Consider the following 25,160-nt stretch of genomic DNA (forward strand, 5'->3'; position numbering starts at 1 on the left):
GGCACCAAGGGCTCTGAACTTGGGAGCGTGGGTTGACGACCACGGGGCTCATAACTGAGTCCTGGCATTACTTCCACTTGTACCAGGTGCCTTACTTTCATCTATCCTATCCGAACTTCCTTGGTCTAATTTTGTTCTTTTCCGACCCAGACGCTATTAGAGCATTCGAAGGCTAGGGAGCCTTTCATGGTTTTCTTTGGCCGATATATTCATTTTTCGAAGTGTTGGATCACTTCCATTCTTTTCCCTCTCTGATTAGTGTCATACAGACGATGGTTGCCTAGTTCTACCTCCTCTTAAAACAATAATCACCACTACCACTCTTCGAAATATCGCATAAGCACTTCAGCATTATTACATTCGTAATCCAGGTCTGAGCTGTAATGTTCTTTGGTACACTGAGGGAGCTAGGCCAGCTCTTTAGCCGAGTGCTCAAGATAGTGGCTATCTTGTTCGATTCCCGGTCTGGGTGATTCCTCAAACTCGGGGCCTGCTTGTTTGTGTTCGACTTAATAGATATCATAATTTAGCTACAATACATTACAGTACCATCTAGTATAAAACAAGCAATAATGAACGCATTCCTCTACATTGGCGCCAGAAAGGTCTTATTTGAGAGACAGGGCGCAGCTGTAATCTCCTCCCAGGCTGTGAGAAAAGTGGCAGAATTATTTTGATTCTTAATTAAATGAAATAGGACAAACATTTGAAAGTTTGTGGATAAAGAATAACAAAAATAATAGTATAACGGCCCACTAACTATTAAATTATTTCTCTAGACATTTCTCGTTGTCTCTTTATGGTGACACGAGGATGCTGGAATTTTGTCCGGAAAGAATTCCTTTACGTGCCAGCACGAGCCTACATATTTGAGAACATTCAAATACCGCCATACTGGGGTGGATGGAACGCTGCCAATTTGGGTTCTAGCGTCTGAGCCATACTTGTAAAAGCACACACTGTAATGCGTAAGCTATCGATCAGAAAGAGAGAGAGAGAGAGTGGACAACTTTCAGAACTACAGCAGGCGGTATTCCAAAAACGCAAGGTATTTCTCTCCGCCACAAAGTGCAATGGTCTGGTGCACATATCTGTTATTCAGAAGATCAATGATGATGATAATGTGGTCACCTCGATCCATTCGTTAGATAAGCGCACTCTTCCACCTGTCAGTAACCTGTGGAATCTACCGGTCAGTAGGTATATGGAGTACTGGATGAATGGCAAGAATTGCGAGAGGGCTTTGTACTTCTCCAGTTGTTTATGAACGCGAGAGAGTGGACAGGTAATATCCCACAAGTTTAGATTTGTAATATTCTTGAACGAGATTTTACGCTGAAACTCGAAACACTTTTCTGTTGAGGGGGTTGTATAACGTCAGGGGTTCCAAACCGCTGTTGAATGCTAAACCCTAACTGCTTTGACGAAAAACTGACATTGGGTTAATTCTTTCTGAACTCATAATAATAATAATAATAATAATAATAATAATAATAATAATAATAATAATAATAATAATAATAATAATAATAATAATAATAATAATTGTTACCGTGTTTTGGTGGTAGGTAGAGGTGAAAGAAGGTGCGGGCGTGAATGAGTCTCAAACTACGGAATCAAAGTTACTGTAAAATTTAACAAGGTTATATTTTCTTTTCAAAATTAAGTAATAACAAAGAACAGGTACTTAGTAGCCGAAACACAATTTGAAATGTACAATTACAGAGATTACAGAATTTGGGCTTCGAGCCCTGAGTTCACAATTCTTGAGCAACTAGCCCAACTTTCCGATATACAAATTTTAACCAAGGGGCAGAAGACCCCAATCAAACCCTGGAGCACTTGCTCCAAATTACACAGTAAAGCCTCCTCGAGGCATACAAAAATTGAATTCCAAAAGCGCAATCTGTTCTCAAAGTGTAAGCCAATCACAGGCCACACCAAACTTCACCTTCAAGCTGTCCTCTCAGGACATATACACAGGGGTAAAATACCCAACCTACTGAGGTCTATTGAATGAAAAAGAAGGTTAATTAAATGACCTCTAAAATGACAATTTGGGAGGAGGCAAACTGGCACTCCTAGTACACTTTGATTAAGACCTACTTGGCACTAGGCCGTTAACACAAGGGCTAATCCCATACTAAAGAGGTGACTTAAGAAGAGAACACATTGTTTTACGTTATCGAAGAATAGGTTGAGAAAACTAAGTTCACCTCACAACAATATGAGTGGGAGCTCGAGAGGGATAGCACTCTCTATCCCAATATGAAGCTTTAAAAGAGAATATATAAAAGAGTAGTTACATTTAGGAAAATGTTACATGGTAGAACGCTTAGAACCCGCCCCGAAAGTTAAACTGCTGAGCTAGCAAAGAAAGAAGTTATTAATCGGCCATTACCTTGTTGTTGACCGCTGCCGAAGAAAGAGGCGCTTCCCGCCCCCTGCTATGTACTTAACACACTGAAAGATGGAACAGAAGTGGCCCGGAGACCCAAAAATCAGCAGTTTATAACCTCTCGTGGAAGGTTCTAGGCGTTAGGGGAAAGAAAACACCCGCCCACAACGTTTTTATTGGATAGGACCCCGCAACAGATTCAAATTGGGGGAAGATACCCCTGATAGGTCAGAAATTAATTAAAGAAATTCGGGATTGGTTACATTCATAACAAGGGGAAGAAAGGGGTAAATATTGCCAACTTAAACAATGACAGAAAGAAATTTAACAAAGAACAAACTCTTGAAATTAAATTTTCTCCAACAAAATAGTTCTTTGACTCCGCACTAGGTTGCACTATTGTAGATCTTCAGTAGTGTCCTCTAGAAGAGAAAGTTCACACTTCTTACTTCAAGCGAAACAAAAACACATCAAAAATGACACAGTTCAAAAACTCAAATTTTTCCACATGGTGACATCTTTTGAGAAAGTAAAGAATTAACAGCGTAGATAAAGTTCAGCCCTCCTCCAGCAGAGGAGTTCCAACAGGCGCACATTTTAAATTAACGGAGTGGAGGTGTACCGCCCGGTACAATAATAATAATAATAATAATAATAATAATAATAATAATAATAATAATAATAATAATAATAATAATAATAATAATAATAATAATAATAATAATAATAATAATAATAATAATAATAATAATAATAATAATAATAATCTTTACCTATTTAAAATATAAGACCCAGCCAACTTGCTTCAAGGCGGTGAAAAGGACCTATAGAAGATGGGAATCACTTACGAAGATATTCAAGATCGCAACCAACTCGGGAGGAAACTAAAAAGACCACCAGGGTATTAATGAAAGGCCAAAGTTGAAGACGGGAAAGACGCGGACAGAGGAAAGAAAAGAGCAACATCGGCAAAGAATTAAGGAGCACTGGGCAAAGATCAAAGCCCAAAGAAAACAGCTGAAATAACGTGGTCGTTTAGAAGGCCCCGAAGTTAAGCAACATTGGGCGTGGCCAAGATTTGGATGGGTTGCCACGCGCTGTTGGTGAGGGGTAAGGGAATGGAGGAGTGGAAAGGAACTGGCCACTCTACCGCACGTAAACTCCGGCTCAGGCACACCTCTGCGGAGGTTCGGACCTGCCTTCGGGCAGAATTCACCCTTACCTTACCTATAGAAGGCCAATACGAACAAAATAATAATATATTTTTGATCGTTTCATTTTTATCCCACATGCGCTGCTTGGAAATCGAGCCGCGGTCTCCTGGCTAATTATTATTGCTAATCCTGACATTACGGTTATCGGTCTCTGATGAAACCGACGATCGTGATAATTCAAGTAAATACGATAAAACGCTTGAAGAAAAGGATCGAGGACTTCATGAGAAGACCAAAGTAGGTCGTTTTGGAACAGCCGAATTAGATAGTTTGTCAAATACTTATCGGATAAAGAAAAAATGGACTAATTTTAAGAATCTATTGCATCTACCCGCCCTACGAGCTGGTAACACTAAGCTTTACAATGAGCGGTTTTAAATAACACCTTATTATATCTTTAATTTCTGTTACCTATTCAACCAGACTCGCAAATTATTAACGAAATAGCGTGGGGTCCCAAACTGTAACAAAAATTGCTTCTACCTGAAGCAAAAATTGTATGACATTTTGTTTTAACTTTCGTGTATTCTTTGTGTTTTGTAGCCTAACATCACGCCTCTGTCTTTGTCGGAATTGAACGTTACGTACTGTGCCAGAAGAGAATTTAATGTCGGGTTGGGAATACAAAACTGGAACAGTAAATAGTGCAGTGAACTCGCAGTTGCGATTAACAGTATTTTGTAAGAAAAAAGTCAGTTCCCGGACGAAACTAACTTTACATAGGTCTGTTTTCAAACCAATTTTACTGTACGGGAGCGAAGCAAGGTAGAGTCAGGGTATCTTATTGATAAGTGACACATGAATGTAGAGAGAATGATCGCTGGTACAAATAGGTGGGAACAATTGCACGAGGGAACTAGTTACAAACAGAGGATTGTGGAGGCTTTCAGTAAATTCACAGGGGCTTGCAGACTGAACGCTGAATGCCATGACAGTATGTAATTAAGATACATAAGATCAGAGAATCTATGTTAACTGGTTTTATTGGCAGTCAAAGGAAAGTTAAGAATCTTCCTCGAGTGGAAGATTTTTTTTTCTCTATAGGTTCTTCCATAATTATTTCATCGGTCAACGTATTGCAGTTGCCTGTCAGCCGTTTCACTTAGATTACTCCTCAATTGTCCTTCGAAATTCACTCACTATCCCGGTTTACGATTGTATAACCTTTAATACTCTAGGAGTTGAATGCCTAAGCAACAGTGCACTCATGTGGCCTAATTATTAATACTCTTTTTTCCTTCAGGTTTTTCTAACTCTTAGGAAAATCGATAAACACTGTTCAGTTTTGAATCTGGCCGTGGGCTTTAAATCGAAATTTTACTCCAACGTAGGAGTCACCGGGATCAAACATCAACCTTCTGAGTGGAAAGCCAGTGTTAAGTTTCAGCTCTAAGCATGCTCCCTGGTTAAAAACTGAGAGACTAACAAGAATTGCACTGAACAAAACGAATTTAAGACAGGTTTGAGAGAAATTTCAGCTTCGCCCGTGTCTCTTTCATTTTGTTCGTAAGAATACTCCATGGGATTAAATTCCCTTTCCCCCTTCCAAACTTGATCACCTGATTAAACTCCCTGATCCCCTGCTGAAATCAAATTAGGTAGATAATTGCTACTGAAAGACAATACTAAGTCCACAAAAAATCCCACGTAATTACATCATTCCAAACCAAGCTTTATCATCGTATTAGACATCGGTATTTCTTCATCTTAGAACCTAGTCAAAAGCGAATTCAAAAACTCCAAAAACATGAAGGAAACGTCCTTATATTCAAAGGCGAAAGAAATTTCTTCGCCAAACAATTCATTTTTTAAGATAAAAATGCCAACTACCAGAAGAAGAATCAGTCAACAAAACTTCCTTTCCTTAATCCTTCTATACTTTTAATTTTTAAAAAGAACTTGGAGTCCCACTCGAAACATAGAGAAGCTAGCTATTTTTTTTTCTCTTCCTCTACCGTCGTTTTAAATGGCATCAAACAGATTCCGGTGTTACAAAAAAAGCACATTAAAGCTCAATTCCATTCAGTTATTCATGCACGTGAAATCCCTTGATAATGGAGTTCAGACTCAGATTAACACAGCTGATGCTGCCATGGAAACTACAGGGACAAAAGCGATGAGTTTTGTTCCACGGCAACTGTATAGCCAGGGAGGAAGGGTAGGGGTGGTTGAAGTGAACACTGAACGGGAGAGAAAAATGTGTGTAAATAATACACAGAAGACAGAATTCTCGTAACTCTTAAATCAGACTTTCTGTATCTAACCAGCCTTTTCAGTAAATTCTTACTTTTATGCGGTAATAGGTTAGACTACTATTGTTTTCCTAGAAGGAAATATATCCGCTCTACGGTTATGCAGGGAGAGTTGGATATACGTTAGGAGTTCTAATTTGCTGTGTATGTAAATCTCGTGTTAGAACCATTGTGCACGGTACAAGATCCTGGCTGCTCCAATAACCTGAAGAAGGGACTGTTTCGAAAGCAAAATCGAAAATCGATTATGCTTATTGTCTAAAGGGATCCAAAAATTCAGGTCACCGGCCCTTCATAATGGTATTACCCGCTGGTAAACTAGAACCATGGCATTCCTCATGTAGCGGTACTAACAACAAGCAACGTAGACTCACGGTGTTCCTCACATAGTGGTACTAATCACAGATAATGTACTACTCACAGGTAACGTAGAACCATGGTGTTCTTAATCACAGGCTATGCCTAGACCTGTGGTGTTGCGCACAAAGTTGTACTAATCGCAGGTAACGCCCAGACCTGTGGTGTTCCGTATTTAATTGTACTAATCACGTGTACTGTAAACCCAAAGTGATCCACCCACGACGACACTAATCACAGACCAATGGTGTTCCTCATGTGATGGTATTAATCACAGGTAATCTCAAGATTCAAGATGCATCATCTCCTTATTGCCCCTTTTAGTCACCTCTTACGACAATGAGGAGGTACAATGGGTGTATTCTTCGTCTACGTCCCCCACCCACAGGGGGTTCCATACGACCTCTAAAAACAACATACAGCAACGCCACTTTTGATAACTCCCGACTCAAAGAATTGGTGATAAAAATCGAACATCTAAGGCGACCGATCTCTGGCAAATCTTTTGTCATCTTCCACGCCAAGAAGCGTGTATCACACAGCGGAGAGAAGGGAGGGAGGTCGTCATGGGAACAGGAGACGCCAGGACAATGGCACGAGATGTGTGGTTGGCGAGCAGTTAATTATATCTGTGGCATTCACTAGGAGGCTGTTTCTATAGGCCAAGGTCTGGATCACTGAGCACCTTCATTAGATACACGTGCAGCGACTGTGTGGTATACTGCTGACTTGCTTGCGTCCTTCAACCTTCTAAATATGTATACACAGGCCTATGATTTATATGTTCTGAAGTGTGCTAAACATATACATCGCTTTCCTCAAATTCGTGGGGACAGCTGATTCAAGTGTCGTTTGAAAAAAATTGGTAAAAACAGGTTGTTTCGCCGCCTGTAAATTGGCTCCTAGATGATTTGAATTGTCTCCTTTTTAAAGTAATTTTATAAAGAAATAAGCAATATAAGGTTTAGTTTTTTAATTAATATGAGTTAACGAAAGATCATTATTTGAAACTTTGGGAACTCCGATTTCATGTAAATTCCGAACCATAGAGGCGTGTCTAAGTTTTGAATTCCCACATCCACTGGCCGGGTTTTGAAATGTGGCTGCTTAGAAGAAAACGAACATGAGTTTAAAACTGGTTCGAGATTACAAAACTACATTAATGGGGGCGACTACAAACACATCTACCGAATTCTAAGGTTCCTGTATCTTGTAATAAGGTTAGCATAAAATAGACCGTGCTCCAGATATCTATGCAAATCGTTACGCAGAAAGGAGAGGGCAAGAAGACACGTATTCTAGAATCTAGGCCACGAATGGTAAACCTCTTCCTACTAGCGTGTCAATTAAGGTCTTGTTTATTACTTTTTAACTGTCCAGTGTGCCACCGGTTATTTTCCTTTAAATTCATCATGAAATCCCTCATTTGAATTCATTTAGGTATTAGACTGCATTACATAAAAATACAGTACATTCCACTAAATGGTTCATGATTATTAAAGCCCGGATTTATATGCATTAATAGGTTAGAGTGCAAAATTACTGCAGCAAGTAGCAAGTATAGTCTACTTTCACAACGACTGTTCTATGGGGTTTGCATAAACATTAGGGTATGGCTCATCAAAACCCCTATAATTTATGTTACTCTTGCTACATTATGGAAGAGCGGGTGGCCCACAGTTCCTACTAACCAAATTAGTTTGCAATCTAACCTGTTACTGCATAAAAATCCGGGCTTTAAGATTATATTTTGCAAACATCACTGTGAATCACATTTTTAAAAACATGTACATTTTAAGAATAAGGGATATTTTTGATTTACTGTAACCTAATAAAATTCATAAAAAATATGGCCATAGAATTAATTGAGACATGTTTCTTTATTAACGCTTAATAATATATGCTATGTTGCTAGATTTCAGTCCTATTTATTACATGTTAAAAACACTAAAATATATTACTATGTTGTCTGATGAACGACAGAAGTTGTGTTGGAGTGTCACCCAGTGTCTTGGGTTCTCCACCCCTGAATTCTAGCACCAAGAAGTTAGAATGCAAACTTACCAAAGTGAATAACAAGTATACTCTAGACATGATAGGATTTTTGTATTTCGCCGTGTCAGCAAAACAAGGTTAAATCCATGTTTCGCAGAGAACTTGACGCCGCGTCTTCACAAGAAGATCTCGTCTGTTCACGAGGAAGACTTGACGATTCTAACAGTGAGAAAAAGGGAGCATAGAACCTAGAATGAATCGAAATCTTAGGCTTGCTAATCGGGAGTAGAGGCCACGATACCTCGAAAATTCGTTGAGTTCTGGAAGCCATTCCACCTTGAAATCTTCAATAAGCATTTTAAGAAACCATCTTCGGTGATTTCATTTAAAATTCAATAGACTTATTTATTTTTCCATTACGCAATATCAGTTGGTATTAAGTATACTCTGTCTTTTAGGCAACATCCAAATTGAGGAAGTGTAATAAATATATATAATCTAGCCTGTAGAACAGTTCTGCTATAAGATTTGCATAAACAGTATGGGTACGGGCTATTAGAACCCCTAGAGATTACGTTACTCTCCCTACACTACAGAGCAGCGAGCTAGACAACACTTCCTGCGAGGCAAATTTGTCTCCAATCAAACTTATTACAGCCTAAACATCCGATCTCTAACTGATTACACAATTCAGTCTAATTCCTGTGTCACTTTATAACCCAATGAGGTACACGAGGAAAAGAAAACAACAAAGATATGTATCTTTTGAGAAAAGGCTTTATATTCTGCAAAGAATTGACTTTAGAGAAAAATGTATCTAAAAATGTGGTTACCATATTCAAATATCATAAATGTTTAGCCTTTTCTCAAAAAACTATAAATCCCACAGGTATGAATTTTCCACGACTTGTGCATTACTCATTGTGAAACTATTATTGTGATGACTTATTTACATGTTTACTTATAGGGTATTATGTGATGAGAAAATGTCTTCTTTTTGCAATGATAAGTTCAAAAATTTTAAGTAAAAACTAATATAAATTGATTTTTGACACAAAATTCATTACATGCTCCCTCAACGCCAATGATCAGGGAACTATTTACCTTCAACACATGAGAGCAGAGACGATGGTAAAGAAGTAGAAGGGCTTGATTTCGAAGCCCGAAATTTTGGATTCGATCCCATCTCGACCCGGAGGTGTTTGAAAATACTCAAAATATCCCACGTTCATGTCGACTGGTACGTAAGCGAACCCTGCAGAAAAAAATGCCAGCATCACGGTGTCTCAAATACCCATAGACGTAGTAGTGGGACTCATATTATAAGTAGCTGCCATTCCGTGCCCCTCTCTGTATACCATGCAATGTAAGCTAGGTCATCTTGTCCATCGGCAACCAATAGATGTCTTTGTCGCTACTAGTTTTATCACCCCTGGAGGCAGACGTCCAGCTCGTTATTGGCTGATTGTATTGTCCGGGAGCGAGGTGACGGGAGGTAATTTTAGTGAGCCAATTGGTGAACGGTGTGGGGGGGGGGGTATATGCTGCTGCAATCTCTGCACTCTGGGTGTGGGTGTATACAACATAGCAGAGCCAGCTGGTATCACTACAACAAAATTAAAGAGGAATTTCCCTTAATGCGTATAACTAAATCATTATCTCTTTATATTGAGATCAAACGAACAGATCTGCATATCCAGGCCGTCAATCCATTCGAACACTTTTAGAAGACGCGTGGTGGATGGAAGTTGTATGGAGTGAATTGGTTTAAGGCACAAAAAGCAAGTCATTCGTGATTCAGCCATAGAAAACCTCGCGTATCTTAAAGGGTAGAGTTAACTAGTACAAAGAGCAACAGTAACAATACAGCGCGAAATGTTCTACCCATACTAGTTTTACAACCCCAGGTCAGTCTAGCTTTAAAATGGACTTTACACAAGAGAGCCTGGATTTCTGGACAGGAGATAGGATACCACCCGCAGTACGCCGAGAATGCTTTGCCTTGATGTCTTCAGTCTCTTGATGCACAATCCACCAGAGGACTTTGCCGGCTGTAGTACTCTGAGGAAAATCACCTTTTGCCCGATGTGACCTAAAATGTATGTCATTTCCTTTAAGGTAATTTAGAAAGAGTGCTTCCGAGACTTTGCTACGTCACGGTATAATAATCGTATTGCTTCAGCTACAATGTGCAGGTTTTGTTATTATTATTATTATTATTATTATTATTATTATTATTATTATTATTGTTTAAATAATCCTAACAGCTAGGTCATCGTCCCGTAATGATACGAGTTGCAACGAAATGAAACGATAATTAAAACTTTAAAATATATCCACCGACTAGAATCTAAAAGCAATGACGATGAAAATTGACTATGCATTCGAAACAATCAGTGTGTCCGATATGCAATGCCTTATTTTCCGGAATGATGCTTGTTGTCCAAAGGAGTCGGATCCAAAATCCAGGTCACCAGCCCCTCATAATAGTACTAATGAAATGACGTATAGCTTTTAGTGCCGGGAGTGCCCGAGGACAAGTTTGGCTCACCAGATGCAGGTCTTTTGATTTGACGCCCTAGGCGACCTGCGTGTCGTGATGATGAAATGAAGACGACACATACACCTAGCCCCGTGCCAGCGAAATTAACCAATTAAGGTTTAAATTCCCGATCCTGCCGGGAATCGAACCCGGGACCCCTGTGACCAAAAGGCCAGCACTCTAACAATTTAGCCAGGGAGCCGGACATACTAGTACTAATCAATGGTAAAGCAAAACCATGGTGTTTCTCCCATAGTAGTACTAACCACAGGTAATGTAGACCCATGGTGTTCCTTACATAAGGGCACTACTCACAAGCAACGCAAACCCACGAGGTTCCTCACACAGGGGTACCAATTACAGGCACCGACTAGATCCATGGTGTTCCCCATATAGTGGTACTAATCACAGACCACGTATACTCGTGGTGTTGCTCACATAGTGGCACTAATCATAGGAAATTTAGACCCACGTTGTATCACACATTATGGCACCACCCACGGTGTTTTTCACATAATGGTACTACTCCCATAGTAATCCTCCCCCGATGATACTAATCACAGACCCAGCTGGAGACCGTAGCGGTTCGCTTTCCTCAGCTAGCAGTGATTATTGCTCTAAAAGGGAGCACAACCAGATACATGTAGTATTAATCGTAAGTAAAGTCGACCCATGGTGTTCATCGCGTAATGGTGTTAATCACGTATAGTTTCATAGTTCCAAAAGTATTATCCCTCGATCGCCCCTTTTCTTCGCCTCTTACGACAGGCAGGGGATACCACGGGTGTATCCTTAATACACGTCTCCCCACCCACAGGCGTGCAGGCATTATGATTTGATGTCATTTAGCTGAGTCAGTTTTGATGTTTTCTTTTACTTCCAACAGATGGCAGAGCTCCAATGGAGGAACTTTTTCAGAGTTCTTTCGGGTAAAATCAAACGTTACACTCTACATCTTTTAACAAACAGGAATGCCGATGGAAATTATTTTTACTCTAATACGTTTGAACCCGCGATATTCAGATCTGGAGGCTGATACATTTCCTGTGATCCAAAAAACAAGAAAAAAAAAAGTTATTCAAATTTGATGATTCTTTTTCGTTTAGTCTAAGAATTATTCTTTATCTTTTTTCAAAGATTATAATTACATTGCAATTATTAAAAATGACTAAAATGCATGGATTTTAAGAAGTACCCACATGAACAACATCAACGGCGAAGAAACTGAATTAATTCTACATCTTTTGGGATTGGAAAGCAAGAAAACGTTTGACAAGGACTTGGATAATTTCATGTCCTTCTGGGTATATACTGCGCAGTAAAGGAAAAGAATAGGTATTAAGAAAGCCATAAAACTTGACAGTCCATGTGTGGGCTCACATTTCACAACTTACCTGTCTCGTTCGGAGTAATTGGTGATGAAACCACCTTTCTATCGGCAGTTTCAAGTTTCTTACATAAAAGTCTGCAATACATCAAAGGTCTTACAAAGTAAGGAACCTTGCTCTTTGCATCAAGAACCGTTAAGAATTGTAATTACCACAGTTTACGTCAACGGACAATTAAATTACTTGAGGTTCCATCGGTACTAAGAGACACTTTACTTAATAAAGCTTTGCTCAAACAAGAAATAATAAGGAAGGCGAGTTCATATCGGTGGTGGACGAGAGATTATGTCATCCATACTCAGGCCATAAAAATTGAAGGTTCTAAAATAAATGTTAGAATAGAAATCATTCTGATCGTAGGTGCATTGGAAACACAATAAAATGTCTTAGTTTTTAATACAATTACAAAATATTCTCAGTGGAATCCTGAATTAAGATAATTATGCATAAACAATTATTTTTAAATATGATGGAGCATTGAAGAAGAAAAAGAAATAAAAGAAATTAGGCTAGAGAATCTAACCATATGAAGCAAACTGTTGGAGGAACTAATGAAAATACTGCAGTGCTTTAAAATTCAATTTAAAAAAAGTCAAATTATAAAGCCATCACCCAAATTCTCAGACAAAACAAATACATAGTTCTAGCCCTTGAGGCACGCAACTTAATGTTGAAAATATCCCAGGGATATGAGCTACGAATTTTAGGTAACTAAAAAATGAGAATATATTCTTTATTTATTCCCAAAAGTTACAAACCTTTTCTTAAACGTTATCCGGTCGATTAGATTAGCAGTTTGCCTTTTTCTACCACTACGAGCGCTAATGAGAGTCAATACGTTGTTTCACTAAAGTTCTACTATGAGCGCTAATGTGAGTTAATGCAGAGTTTCAATTAAGCCCTTATGACTATATTCGGTGTGGACATTTTTCAAAAATAAAAAAAAAATCCTGAGGTTATTGAACCAAGGAACATATTACTGGAAGAATTATGTATAGAGCCCGGATTTTTATGCATTAATAGGTTAGAATGCAAACTTACTGAAGCGAGTAGCAAGTATAGTCTAATCTGCACAACGACTATGCAACGGAGTTTGCATAGATATTAGGGGTACGGCCCATCGGAACCCCTATAATTTATGGAAGAGCGGGTGGCCGACATTCCCTACTAAACGAACTAGTTTGCAACCTAACCTGTTACTGCATAAAAATCCGGGCTTTAATTATGTAAATAAGTTGATTTGGCTAAGATTTGAATAAAAAAAGAAACCGAGTAAGGAAACAAGATAACTGATTTTCGAATTTCTTTTTAGTTTGATAACGCTATCGAGGACTCAATTTGTAATCTTTCCGAGCCCTTTAGCCCTTCAACTTTAGACACTATTGAGGAAATTGTTTAATTTTACGTTTTTTGTAGTATGGTGACCCCTACTTTGTCTGCTACGAAATGTTTTTTAACATCAATACTAGAAACATAACATTTAGGTTGTATAAAACAGTTATTAATGTCAATGTGTAAACGTCAAACTAAGGCTATAACATACCTCCAAATAATATATTACCTAATTGTAACATTGTATTTTATCGACGTGTCTTGTAAACATAGTGATGCCATAATCATGTGAATCATCTCGACCGATATTCCTCCAGACGTCTTTGATCGGAATCACAGCACTTCTAGAAAGGAACGAAAAAAATCCAAGCCACAAGCGTAGGTCAATATGTACCCATACCAACAGTGCTCAATGGCCCGCGGTTGACAAACCACACTTGTGTAAGCAGTCGTCAATATTGACTCTTAGCACGTCCATTCTAGTGGTACTAATAAGTCATAAGTGGAAAAAGAATATCTTACAACATCGAAGAAGTGTTCAGATAATTTACTCGACACTGCGAGGAATGACTGCATTTTTATCTTCAACTGAGTTGTGCCAAGAGATTAGAAATGGTTTATTTAAAAGTTCGATGTGACTATAATTGTCATTTCCTACAGGTAATAGTTTATTTCTGCAATATTTCGTCTTCCCCGTTGTGTATCCTTTGCACTGCTTGGTGGCTTCATTATCTCATCGTCTAAGTCCTGCTGCCCCGTTTCTTCTTGCTCAGAACTTAGCGTTCAGAATGTTTGTGAGGAAATTATATAACGAAGGAGGTTGTATTTGTTAAGAAAACCATAGTTTTCACCGTCGACTCAGCTAAGATCGTTAGCATTTATTTATATTTCTTGATGCTTCCTTGAAGGAATCGTAGTTTAATCCATTGATTGGTCGGCTTGGTATGCAGACGCCTCGGAATGTCTGCGTCACTTTGAGAATGTGTGTCAGGTTGCTTCAAGGCTTCGGACTCCCCATCGTTCCTATAACATACCTCCGAATAATATATTACCTAATTGTAACATTGTATTTTATCGACGTGTCTTGTAAACATAGTGATGCCATAATCATGTGAATCATTTCGAACGATATTCCTCCAGACGTCTTTGATCGGAATTCCAGCACTTCTAGAAAGGAACGAAAAAAATCCAAGCCAAAGGCTTCGGACTCCCCATCGTTCCTTGAAGCAACCTGAGACACATTCTCAACAATGACGCAGACATTCCGAGGCGTCTGCATACCAAGCCGACCAATCGATGGACTGAACTATGATTCCTTCAAGGAAGTATCAAAAAATATACATAAATCGTTAACATTTATAAGGGGCATTACACAATCCCCTCCTTGTTCTTCTAGAGAAAATGCCACTTCAATGGCATTTCATTAAGAACGAAACATTTCATTCTTTGTTTAATAGTGTGTTTTACAGGTATGTTGTAGTGTAATATATTGAAATTATGCGTTCAAAAGACTAAAAAGCTGTAGAGTTACAGTTGAAGGAGGATGTATTCCAAAGGTGAAAAAGGCTTTATTTATTGAACAGCAATTCGCTTAGCATTATTATTTCCATTTTCCTTTCCTTTCAGATGATCTTAACTGTCAAGACGGTTACTTGCTGGCTGGCTCTCAAGATATCGGGTTCAATACCGTCTGAAATCGGTAGCATCTGATGGAGTTTCAATTCAACAACGCCGCGCTGTTAGCATTCAGGAAAAGATTTCTGCGGGATAAAACCCGATAATCCAGTGTATGCTAAGATAGTTAGCATTTATAAGGGACATTACACAATTATTCTTCTTTTTAGAGAAAATGCCATAAGTGAATCATTTGGTATAGAAGTGGTTTTAGAACTCTTCATTTTAGGAAATGAAAGTGCTATCTGTCTGTTGATAAGAATTACAGTTTGGTCACAAAATACCTCGAAACGAAGGTCTGCACTGTCATTAAATTTCCCCTCAGGATTTCGATATTTTTGGGGGGTAAAATGTTAAATATCTGAACATCTTGCAATGTCTCCGTCGATTAATAGCTAAAAGCTATAACTTTGTGAAATTTTAATTTTCTAGCGCACTGGACGATTGCGTCCACCATTTTCTTTTGGAAGGAGGGGGTAAAAATTTAAAATTTGAGTCGGACATAGAAAGAGACCTATCACAAAAGACTCCCAATTTCCTTGTACTAATTTGTATCCCCATTCGTATAGAGTCAGATAAGAGATCCCATCGAACAAGAATAGATTCTAAAGGCTACCAAGAAAATATGAGGACGGAAATTCGTCCTGACTTTTCTTTGAAGCGCCTACAGGAAACCGAAAACAGCATTGGACTAAACAGAAGTATGAATCCGTAAGAATAGGGTCCCGAGAAGTGACGTACTCTGAATTCTCCATAATAAAGAATCTGATTCATTTTGAAAATGGAGTGTGGAGTGGGGATCACACATTGTGTTAGTAACAGGCTCCTCTTTTTATTACGTCATGCGGGATGATTTTCTCTGCGCTATTGTGACGTCAGAGAACGGCCTGAATTCCTTGAAGCAGAAAGATGGTCAAACGTTGATACTTTCAGGCGTCACGGTGCAGAGGGACGGTAGAATTACAATTGCAAAGAAAAACAATTTCCTATGTTTAAACATTAGCTATATACTGCGCTCGTCATGTCTATTATTATTCATGTCGGAGTCAGCGGAATTTTAAGTTACTAGGGGACCCGTGCGAGAAATCTCGCATGTTCATAAAGTATGTGGTGGAGTAGCCCCCTGGTGAACTACTGGTGAACTAAGGAATACACAGAACAGTACAATATTAGAGTCTTACTTATCACTTAATGTAATCTCTGATGTTTTAACATTTATGGCATCCACGGGATCGGAAGCAAATGCAAGCGCATTATTATACTGAAGAATGTTCCGGAAGTAATTTTTGGATTTACTATCATTCTTTTCTTAACTGATAATTACAGCATATTATAATGACATAAAACAGGCGTCCCAGCGACCAAAATGTGAAGCAGACAACAATGATGGCGCGTATTTTCTTACAGCAACAGTATTTGCAAATCGCACACTTCGTACAATTTGTATCTCATTTTAAAAATAAATTATCCAAATTTATGGCATGAGAGTGCAATTCGTCGCTGCTAACGTCTATTCACTTTCTTTTGAATGCTCATTTGTCATTTTGCTCTTGTGAGCGCCGCAAAAGGGATCTATACAACTGAAATAATATATATGATGGAAAACATTTAGTTGGGACATTAACGATGATCTGATGATCTCTTAACTCAAATGAGAAGAGAAAAATGAAGTCCGACAATTCGAAGAACGAAGATATCTGCAGACGGAAGAAAAGGACCACACAAAGGTTATTCATTCATTTCCGTGTCCGGATCAAACACTATTCGTCCAGAACTCAGTAGCGTGGACACCTCTAGTACTCCAATTCATATTCGGGCAGACTAGCAAATGTTCCTTATTTTGAGTGTCTCCATACTCATGAAGGATGAGGAGGAGGAACTGTGGAGATCTTTTACTGCACATCGCTCTCATTATTGTCATCGTCATTGTCATAATCATCTTCGGTTGACAACTATGTGTCTCTTTCTTTCTTTCTTTCTTTCTTTCTTTCTTTCTTTCTTTCTTTCTTTCTTTCTTTCATTTTTTAATAAGTTGCTTTACGTCGCACAGAGAGGTCCTATGGCGACGATGGGACCGGCAAGGGCTAGGAGTTGGAAGGAAGCGGCCGTGGACTTAAGGTACAGCCCCAGCATTTGTCTGGTATAAAAATGGGAAACCGCGGAAAACCATATTCAAGACTGCCAACAGTGGGGTTCGAACCCACTACCTCCCGAATACCGGATACTGGGCGCACTTAAGCGACTGAATTTATCGAGCTCTGTTTTATTTATTTCTTACCTTCTTTCTTCAAGCTGTCCGCCTAGTGTACTTTCATATACAGAGTGGTCGCAAAAAACGTGAAGCGGGCATATGAGCGTTGTAGGGTTGGTAATACTGATAAATAATTTGAAAAAAAGTAATTCGATATCTCGCACCGTTGTCATTTTATCAGCTGGTGAAGTTAGCCAATCAGATCACTCCGCAGGCCAGCTGAAATGGGCTTTGTGCGGTATTGTTGCTAAATCTGTACGAGACTTTAGAACGGTTTGAGTGTTATGCCGAGAAATCAGCACCACACACAAACATACCGTTGGTTTCAGCCGGTGTCATGGTAGCGTAGTTGCTAAGGGGGCGAGGCTGTTCGCTCGGAGGTCTATATTCAAACTAAATAAACAATGTGTTTTTTTTTGTATTTTTGTTTTACGTCGCACCGACACATAGGTATTATGGCGACGATAAACAATGTTTTTAATAAAGTCATATTTATTCGGTAATAACTAGAGCCGGATTTTTAGGCAATAATAGGTTAGACTGCAAACTTTACTGAAGCGAATAACAAGTATACACTAGCCTGCATAGTCTGCTTGAAAACTGGCAAATAAGTAGAGGAGGATTATCCGAAAAATTCTTTTCTTCCCAACCTCGAAGATGGTGTTTACAGACTTCGGAGCAACTTACCCACACCCAAAAGATATCAAGCGTAATCCGGAAGAGAAGGGTAACGTTTTACGACGCTCACCTCTTCAGATTGCCAGATGAAAGAATTTGTAAACGTTTTGTTATCCAACTTCAGAAGTCTCAAAACGATCCCTCCTTGGTTGGTGGGCATCGATAAAGATCTCTCAGAAACAGAAATTCAGCTCCGAGCACCAACCAAACATAAAGTTAGACAGGTTCATCAAGAAGTAGTCCCAACTCGACTGAAACATGTCCATTCTGATGCATGGAACAAAGGATATAAAACTTGTGAGCCCGCAAGACGACGAACACCTGAGATCTCGCGATCCTTATTGGACCTAACGATGAATAATAATAATAATAATACGAAAAGGTCTCAGATAACATACGGAAGAGCCATGTTCTTCGGACGTATCTACAGAATGAACCCGGGAAGACTGACCAATCAGATAGTAAGAATTTTTGAGATCAAGAAAACTAGTGCGCGCTGGTACCAGGAGGTGAAAAAGGACCTGGAAAGAATGGGAATACAAGGAACGGAAATCAGCGACAAATAGAGGATCAAGGCCGTGGAGAGGGTTCCAGAAAATGTTAGATTCTGTACCCAAGTGCCATGGACAGAAGAAAGGAGGAGATTGCAGAGTGAAAGGATGAAGGAGAACTGGACGAGGATTAAAGCCCAGAAACCAATGAAGCTGAATACAAACTCGGCCAAAACGAAAGAATAAAGAAGACGATGATAACTTTACTGTAAGACATTTCTAACAGTATTCGTGCTTGTTGGTTATCACCAGAGCCAGGATTTTTATGCAGTGACAGGTTAGATTGCAAACTAATTTGGTTAGCAGGGAGTGTCGGCCACCCGCTCTTCAATAATGTAGCAAGGGTAACATAAATCATAGGGGTTCTGATGGACCATACCCCTAATGTTTATGCAAGCGCCATAGCATAATCGTTGTGAAGGCAGACTATACTTGCTACTCGCTTCAGTAAATTTGCATTCTAACCTATTAATGCATAAAATCCGGGCTCTAGTTATCACTTGTAAAAATTGTTCGTAGTTGTATAACCCATAACACGGTAAGAAGTGTAATGAATGATGGAACGTTACTTTTGAATGTTACTTATATATTTATTTTTTTCGTAACTGAGACACACGTAACGGTTACAAGAAAATAAGGTTATCGACCAGCTCAACTGCAGTCAACTAACTACATGCTTTAATTTTGATTACAATAAATTAATATTCTCTCTCAGTAGCAGGTCACCCACGATTACCAGGGAGGGGCATTGTATTTATTCGTTCTTTCATACAAAAAAAATCCAAAAACATGAATCCTTACTGGTACGACATAAAGCTGTCACTGAGACTATATTGCGACGTTTTTGATCAGTGTGTTTCAAATGTGGTGCGGTGCGCCCTGTCTGGGTGTCTGACAATAGTAGAAGTTAAACAGGCGTTAAGTGTGTGAAGTATATAAGCTTATTGTGTGTGTGCTTGGCGGCCACTCAAAAGGACAAGTGTTGACCCAGGGCAAACACAGGGCGAGGAGACGCTAGAGTCAACAATTAACTTATGGAGGGGGAACGGACAAGCTTTTCTCAATCATTGACAAGCTCGCCTGTCAAAAGACGAATACGTCAGGCTTTCAGAAACAGGAGATTGCCTCTCAGTATCCCTACACGCCATCGATTTGCTTTCTTCCCCCTCGATTCATTCAACTGCGTACTGAATTACCCTTGGAGCGCCCTTCATAGAAGGTCGTAAGATCGAATCTTCGCACATTTGCTTGTTACTTAAGGGGACGTACACATGAAATAGATGTTTAAATTACAATAGAATATTTGCAGATACAATAATAATTAAAAAACGAAGGTGTCCGCCTCTGTGGTCTAATGGTTATCGTGATTAGCTGCCACCCTCGGAATCCCAGGTTCACTTCCCGGCTCTGCCACGAAATTTTAAAAGTGGTACATGGGCTAAGCCTCGGGAGGTCAACTGAGATTTCAAACTCAGCCATCCTGGAAGTGGTTTTCCGTGGTTCCCCACGTCTCCTCCAGGCAAATGCCGGGATGGTACCTAACTTAAGGCCACGGCCGCTTTCTGCCCTCTTCCTTGCAATATTCCCATCCCCCTACAAGTCCCATGTTCAGCATAGCACGTCAGACCCCTGGCGAAATAGCGGTCCTCCTCTCCAGCTGTACCCCCCCCCCCTTCCCCCAAAGTCTAACGTCCTAGGACACTGCCCTTTAGGCGGTAGAAGTGGGATCCCTCGCTGAGTCCGAGGGAAAAAAATCAACCCCGGAGAGAAAACGGATTAAAAAGAAAGAAAAAGAAGGTAATATGCGATGGCCATAGTCTCCAGTTTCCTATAAAGACGACCATGGATCGAATTCCGAGCAATTTATGTGATAATTTTCGAGTCAGAAGAACATGACTTTGTTTAGGACTATTAACACTTGCCCTCCTCCTCCATCATAATCATCATCATAGATACACCTATCTATGGACTGAGAACCCACAACAGCCTTTCAAATTCCCTAAATATCTGGCAGCAGAGATGGCGTCCTTATTTAGGTGGCCTGCTCCACCCCTTTAGACGGGGGATGAAAATTTCAATAGACTAGGATAGGCTAGGCTCCCGACTTCCTACGAAACTGGTCCTGGGCAAAGTTAAGGTAGAGCAGCTAATTCAGTTCTAAAAGGTTCTCGCGCCCATGCTCTGAATGTAGGCAGTTCGATCCCTGCCTCTCGAGAAGTATTTTAATGAGTAGAACGTTAAAACTGTAGTAAAGTATTTTAGCTAATATTGCCATTTCTTCATTATTCAGGAACTTACCTACTACACTCATGAAGACTTGTATGAGAAGAAAGGTCATAGAAAATCCCGAACCATTTAATGTTTCCATGGAAATTGAGAGCGTATAAAACTGCTGATGGTGATGTCATTTCACGGTACTGGAGTACGAGAGGGAAGAGGAGCCGTAATTAAAGAATGCACAAGAATACACACACACAACTTTCGCTAATTAATATCTGCTCTTCAGAGCATGCGCCTACATCTTATGCAACCCTTCTTGTTCTTCTTCGTGCGCCGTGAAGCACGCCGAAACTAACCGAGTCACCGCCAAAACAGGTCATACCTAATGCGTCATCGCTAATTGTTTCTGACTCAATTCATGGTCGTCATTGTTGTTCTACTGAGGTTCTTTTTAACCCTTATAGAACCTAAATGGTCAATGGCCACCGTTGGGGTATAGACGATATATCGCCAATGGCTGAACCAGCTACAATGACCAGCTGGCGACATTTCGTCGATGGAATAAACCTAAGGCGTGATTTCAAATTGTCTTCTTCTAATTATAGATTTTTATTCTCTTATCAGAAACATGCCTCAGGTGGAATTTATATAATTTTTGACTAAAACTTAGCCACTTCCAGAGCATTTTCTGTGGCCTGGTAAAGGTCATCTCCCGTTCTCACCAATTCTCAGCATCACAATTTTAAATTTCCTGAGTAAAAAGGATTTTTTGTGTGGATATTTTGAAAGAAAAATCGTATCGTTATCTTAGTTACAACTTACGTTACTAATGAAAGGTGGAACTCAAAACACGCCAGGGTCATTTTTACCACAACACTTTGAAAACGGCTGACCTTCTTAAGCGAATTATTCTTAAAACATGCCCGATCCTCAAAGTGTTAAACACGCTCGTAAGAAGCCCAGTGTATTGAATGTAAAACTATTTAATTTGAGATATAAGAGGATTCGGGGTTCCAACTTGGCTACGTCAGTGGCACACTCAAACGTAACATAGTACATACACACGGTAGACTTCCCGATTACTCACTAGATTATGGACATGAATACAATCATCCCAATTTCCTTCCTTCGCCATAAGGGTCACAACCCTCAACAATCTATACCACAATATTTTTAATGAACAAAGCCAATGCAAACCCCCTGCAATACACGATCACATCACATAATATTGCTCTTCTTAACCAAAATGACTGCAACAGATTCAAGGCAACGTCTTTGTATCCCAGAAGTCAGCTGCTGCAGATGACCGTGCAGAAAGCAGCTGTAAGCGCTTCAACAATGCAGGGGGAGACGTATAAGACCAGACACTTCTTTCTGGAAAATTCTGGAAGATAAGAGCACTTTCTTGCATGTGTCTTCGTGCCTCCCTCTTGTCGACTAAATGTGAGGGAGTCTCTTCGCGTATAGGGGATTTTTTTCGGGTCATCGCAGCATTAAACAAGACATTACTGGTAAGAATCAGGTGAGGTATTTACTTCCACGGTTTACGATTATATCATTGTTTCATCGCCGTGCGTGTGAGCATTTCGGGTAATGCCGGGCACAGAAATACTTCATTAAAAGGAAATCGAAGTAACATGGGTACAGAAGGGGCTGCTGGTTGAGAGGTCATATAAAACTTGCCCTAACTGACGTTTTATGGTCAAAAACATTGGTATAGTGGCAACAAGACAATTCAGCATCCCATCAAGAGTATGGGTTGAGTTCATGAAAACTGAGCTTATCTGAAAAATGCACCTTGTATTATGAGTTGTGAAAAGTAAATTCAATGATAAAAAGAGATTATAAAATGAAACACCTAAGAATTACATTAATGACGACCTGGATTTAACTCTCCGACACTTACCGCCAGTGTACAAATCAGCAAAGCCGTTCAAGTTTGAAAATCTTAATTTACATCATGCTGTATTGGACAAGGTAATTTTCTACAGTACTCTATGTTCTTGAAAGTGTTTTCACACCATTATTGCTCAATTATTTAGTACAGACATAAGTCTTGTATTTTAAAACAGAAAAGTACGTGTCCAGCTCTACAAGATTCCCCACTAATTAATTTACTAACAGAAACGCTAGGAAGGTGTGACAGTAATTTTATGATAACTAGCGGACGTTAGTATTTAAGAACGAAACCTTAAGTTGAAGAAACTAGACAGCAGATTCAAATTTGCACTGGAGTAGAGGTTTAAAATTAATCTCCCACTATAAGTGGAAGAATTAATGGAAGGAGGTCCGGTCTCTAGCGATTATGAATGGTACGGGAGGGAAAAAAGTAGCCGAACGTTAAATTACTTACAGTCACCTTGAAACAAAGTAAGAAAAAATATAAAGAGACCTGCTTTGAATGGTGCTCCACAGTCTACGAGCCGCATCAAGTTTATGTATAATAATGAGTTAGTGGACCGCTTTTGCAAGATCATGTTCATTGAATTAACCAGCAACGTGCATGATGCACTTTCTGTATTCCTTGAATGAGAATTTATTCTTAACATTAAGTACACATCTCTGGTATCATTCTGGTGTCTATAACCGATATAATTATTTAAGACCGGCCATCGCAGAACTTTAAATACGATAAATTGCAGTTCCCGGCATTGCGGCAATGAAGAGACGGTCGCACCGGTTGTTAAGAGACGACAGAGTAGTAGCTCGGTTCACTTGATATGAATGAATTCGGAGCGTGATACGTATTAGGAAAAATTTGGCCTAATAAAATAGCTATTTAAGAGAAACACAACGAGTCAATAATATCCAGTTTTCGGATGAGTTTCATACAAGATTTTACCTTGGATATATTTCGATATGAATTATGGTTTTATAGCTGGGGGTCATCCGAAGATTTATGTAACGTAACGCGACAAAAAGTGTGACGGAAGTGTAACCATAGCAACCGTGCAGGCAGTGATGCAAGGCATGGATGGACGGCCAGACAGGGTTACCTAGCAACCGTGCAGGCAGTGATGCAAGGCATGGATGGACGGCCAGACAGGGTTACCTAGCAACCGTGCAGGCAGTGATGTAAAGTATGGATGGACGGCCAGACAGAGTTACTTAGCAACCGTGCAGGCAGTGATGCAAGGCATGGATGGACGGCCAGACAGAGTTACCTAGCAACCGTGCAGGCAGTGATGTAAGGTATGGATGGACGGCCAGACAGGGTTACCTAGCAACCGTGCAGGCAGTGATGCAAGGCATGGATGGACGGCCAGACAGGGTTACCTAGCAACCGTGCAGGCAGTGATGTAAGGCATGGACGGACGGCCAGACAGGGTTACCTAGCAACTATGCAGGCTGGTTGTCACCTGAAATTAGCAACCGTTGATGGATGGTCATAACCGGGAGATATATTTATGATCATTTGATTTTCGAAAAGGGAAAAGGTTTTTATTTTTTGGTGTGTGGTCTATTTGGAGTTTGAATTATCAATTTCCCAACACCCTTGTAACCATGGCAACCAGTGTTGGTCTATGTACACTAGGTCAGTAGCGTCATCTTCTCACTGTGCGCTTTCTTCATGTAACCGAGAGCTTCGGAAAATGCATCAGGTGAACCCCGTTCTACTCCTTAGGCAGAATTTAAATCATTGAACTGAACGCTATGGGCTTTACGTCGCACCGACACAGATAGGTCTTATGGCGACGATGGGATAGGAAAGGCCTAGGAGTTGGAAGGAAGCGGCCGTGGCCTTAATTAAGGTACAGCCCCAGCATTTGCCTGGTGTGAAAATGGGAAACCACGGAAAACCATTTTCAGGGCTGCCGATAGTGGGATTCGAACCTACTATCTCCCGGATGCAAGCTTCACAGCCGCGCGCCTTTACGCGCACGGCCAACTTGCCCGGTGAACTGAACGAACCCAAGGCCTTGGAATGCGAGCGAGGCAAGCTACCTCTACACCATAGCGCTAGCTAATAACAATAACACAGAAAGAGGTGGGCGTCACCAAATTATAGTATCCTGGAGCGCAACCCACTCAAAGAAAAACTTGAAGATCACAAGAATTTCCAACAAAAGCCGAAGCTGAAAACAGGGAAGGCGAGGACCGAAGAAAGGAACAACACCGGGAACGAGTGCGGGAGTACTGGGCAAATATTAAAGCGGGGAAGGACGGTGAAAATGACGTGGCCCTCTATTTTCCGAAACGACATGCATGAATGAATGAATGAATAATATTTACGAAGCCCTCAATGTCTCATTTTCTCACAATGCATCAGTCCTACAATATTCTTGTGTGGATACACTCATTTTTATT

At 40.0% G+C, this 25,160-nt stretch overlaps 1 protein-coding gene across 5 annotated transcripts in view; it reads right to left on the reverse strand.

The window, feature by feature from the left end:
• Positions 1–25,160, reverse strand: part of pnt (pointed) — a 942,655-nt gene that overhangs the window by 135,242 nt on the left and 782,253 nt on the right. The gene's annotated exons all lie outside the window — the stretch shown is intronic.

The sequence above is a fragment of the Anabrus simplex genome, chromosome 12 (assembly GCF_040414725.1).
Source record: "Anabrus simplex isolate iqAnaSimp1 chromosome 12, ASM4041472v1, whole genome shotgun sequence".
NCBI classification, from domain to species: Eukaryota; Metazoa; Arthropoda; class Insecta; order Orthoptera; family Tettigoniidae; genus Anabrus; species Anabrus simplex.